A 3,488-nucleotide genomic window follows, 5' to 3' on the forward strand; every position below is an offset into this window, starting at 1 on the left:
GTCAAATGGTATTTCTATTTACAACTTCGCCCCCACCACCACCAATTGTTGTTATCTTTATTTCAGCAAGTTGTGTCATGACATCACCCAATATCATTCTTTACTTCTTGTTATTTTCCTATTGTTTGTGATTTTTTGTTGTCTATTTGCAACTTTTTGAGAAAATGCCATACAGCCTTCCATAGTGGTTGCACCATTTTACACTGCCACCAATAGTGAATCAAGGGTTCCAGTTTCTCCACAACCTTGCCAGCATTTGATGTTTGCTGTTATGTTAAATTTTGCTATTCTTACTGGTGTGAGATGATATCTCATAGTAGTTTTGATTCTCCCTGTATCTTAAAGTTGCCTATTGGCCTGATAGTGACAACTTTTGTTTTCTTGATGTTAAGATGTAATCCATATAGGCCATTGAGGCTGCGAGGTCAGGGGGCGGCCCGACCCCCCGGCCCCGGGGCCCCGGGGAGAGGCGAGGATGGACCGACAGACATGGAGCAGCCGCTGTGGCTGGAGGACACAGCCCTGAGAGGCTGCCGGGCCCGGGTGGGCCGTGTTGCTGCCCGCTGTGCTATGAACAGTCAGAGTGCCGTCTCCACAAGAGTTTACAAATGAAAATGGAGGAAATGTCTTTGTCTGGCCTGGATAACAGCAAACTAGAGGCCATCGCTCAAGAGATATATGCGGACCTGGTCGAGGATTCTTGTTTGGGATTCTGCTTTGAGGTACACCGGGCTGTCAAGTGTGGCTACTTCTTCCTGGATGACACAGATCCTGAAAGCATGAAGGATTTTGAGATCCAGGCCCAGCCGGGGTTGGACATCTCTGGGCAGGTTTTCAACCAGTGGAAGAGCAAGAAGTGCGTTTGCCCCAGTTGTAGCTGCAGCATTGCCACCTCTCGCTTTGGTTCCCATCTGGAGAAGTGCCTGGGAATGGGTCGGAACAGCAGCCACATTGCCAACTGCTGGACTGCCAACAGCAAAAATATGAACAAATCTGAGAATGACCAAGAAGACAATGATGACATCAATGACAATGATTGATCTTACGGCTCAGAGAAAATCAGGTAAGAACCCCAATTCCCCTCGAAGATCCAAGTCTTTAAAACACAAAAATGGGGAACTTAGCAATTTGGATCCTTTTAACAACTCCACTGGGATCAGCTCTGAGACCCTGGGGCCAGAGGGGCTTCGAAGCCTGCTCACCACGCAATGTGGAGTGATTTCTGAACACACCAAGATGTGCACAAGGTCCCTGCGCTGCCCTCAGCACACAGATGAGCAGCGGCGAGCTGTGTGGATTTATTTCTTGGTGCCCTCAGCTGTCCTTCCAGAGGTTGAGAGCTCACTGGATAATGACAGCTTTGACATGACTGACAGCCAGGCCTTGATCAGTCGGCTTCAATGGGACGGTTCCTCTGACCTTTCACTCTCTGATTCAGGCTCCTCCAAGACGAGTGAGAATCAGGGATGGGGTCTAGGTACCAACAGCTCTGAGTTACGGAAAACCAAGAAGAAGAAATCCCATCTGAGCCTGGTAGGGACTGCCTCCAGCCTGGGCTCTAACAAGAAAAAGAAGCCAAAGCCACCGGCACCCCCTACACCTAGCATCTACGATGACATCAACTGACTTGGATGCAAGGGATAGCCTTTGGCTGAGCAGAGTCCTCTCTCCCAACCCCCACCCAGGTGGCAGAGCCTGGCAAATGGACAGTTGCTGGGGGTTTGGGCTTGGGAAACTTGGTGGGCCAGGCAGGCGGAAGATCCATATTTGCACCCCTGGGGGCTGGCAGGGTCCTCTGCAATGAAGCATGAACCCTCGGTGTGCAGGACTCAGACCTGGACATGTTATGCCTTGGATATAAGTTTGGTGGGGAGGCAGTTTTCCTATTTATTCTGTGAGTTACTAGATGTCCAGTAACTTCTGTGACCCGTCCTGTCATATCTCTGTCTCTCCCTCTCTCTCCGAGAACCTCACCAGAGAGCCTGAGAGCCAAAATAAAAGCTTCTTTGCTTAAAAAAAAAATGTAATCCCTATTAAAGGATATAGTAGTCCTTGATCTTCTGCAGCAAGAGCTTCAAGTCCTCCTCACTTTCAGCAAACTCATGTCGCCTGTGTAACACAGCTTGCTGACTGAGTCTTCCTTTCAATCCCGATGCCACATTCTTCATAAAGTCTAGCTCCTGAAATGATTTGCTCAGCATACAGGTTGAACAGGAATGGAGAAAGGATGTATTTCTGATGCACACTTTCTTGATTTTAAACCATGCACTGTCATCTTGCTCTTGTCACATGACAACTCTTGGTATAGGTATAGCATGAGCACAGTTAAGTGTAGGGGAAACAAAGGGAAAAAATGAAGAAGTACAAGAGTTGCCCAGAAGATTCCAAAGGGGTAAGTAGTTCAAGAAGACAAAGTAAAGTATTATAATGGAATGCACAAAGAGCTGGAGTCAGAAAATTAAAAAAAGGAAGCGCTCACTTTGTATTTTTCAAGTTGAGACATTCAAGCCTCATGTTAAAATGCTGAAGGATACTTTGGGCAAAATGTTGAATGATACAGGAAGCATCAACAGAAGATAGAGGAGATATACAGAGACTCTGTACCAAAAATTTAGTTGCTATGAAACTATTTCAGGAAATAGAATATGATTAAGAACCAATGGTAATGAAGAAAGAAGTTCAAGTTGCACTGAACGCATTGGCAAAAAATAAGACCCCTGGAACTGTTTGAATACCAATACTATATGTTAATATTCCAACAAACACATGCAGCCCTGGATGTGTTCATCAGGTGGTGCCAAGAAATCTAGAAGAGCCCTTTTGATACTTTTACCTGGCCAACAAATTAGAAGAGATCCGTATTTGTTCCCATTTATGAAAAAGGTGATCCAACAGAATGTGGAAATAATCAAACAACATCAATTATATCACATGCAAGCAAAAATCTTAAGATTATTCAGAAACGTCTAAAGCACTAAACTGACAGCTTCCAGAAATTCAGGGTGGGTTTAGAAGAGGCCATGACACCAGGAATATCAATACTCATGTCAGATGGATAGTGGCAGAAAGCAGAGAATACCAGAAGTATGTCTATCTGTGTTATATTGACTCTGCAAAGGCGTTTGACTGTGTGCATCACAACATATTAAGGCTAACACTGGGAAGAATGGGAATACCAGACAGAAGGTGGGGCCACTGAAGGGCTGTTATGCCCTGGGGGGAGTTGAGAAGGGAGTGGCTCATAAAGTTAGTTTTCCTAACTTTAAGGAAGTAAAAAGCCACGTCGGCGGGAAAGTCTGGGAATTGAGAATATTCTCATCACGACTTCTTCCTCTGTTCTCCATCGGTCTGAGCTGCACCGTCAGCTCCTGAATGAATCCGGGCCCCGCTCACCTAACGCGCTTCCCGAGCGACTCGATCTTTCCGGACCCGCCGCCGGCCCCAGACCGGAAGAGGCGGGGCCGACGCGAGCGCTCTTTTTGCGCCTG

At 46.5% G+C, this 3,488-nt stretch overlaps 1 pseudogene; it reads left to right on the top strand.

Moving 5' to 3' along the window:
• The first annotated feature begins 608 nt into the window (after window positions 1–608).
• LOC102861212 lies at window positions 609–1,626 on the top strand (annotated as a pseudogene).
• Window positions 1,627–3,488: the final 1,862 nt, after the last annotated feature.

Source organism: Elephantulus edwardii, unplaced genomic scaffold (genome assembly GCF_000299155.1).
Source record: "Elephantulus edwardii isolate Elephantulus edwardi_28Jun2011 unplaced genomic scaffold, EleEdw1.0 scaffold00096, whole genome shotgun sequence".
Lineage (NCBI taxonomy): Eukaryota > Metazoa > Chordata > Mammalia > Macroscelidea > Macroscelididae > Elephantulus > Elephantulus edwardii.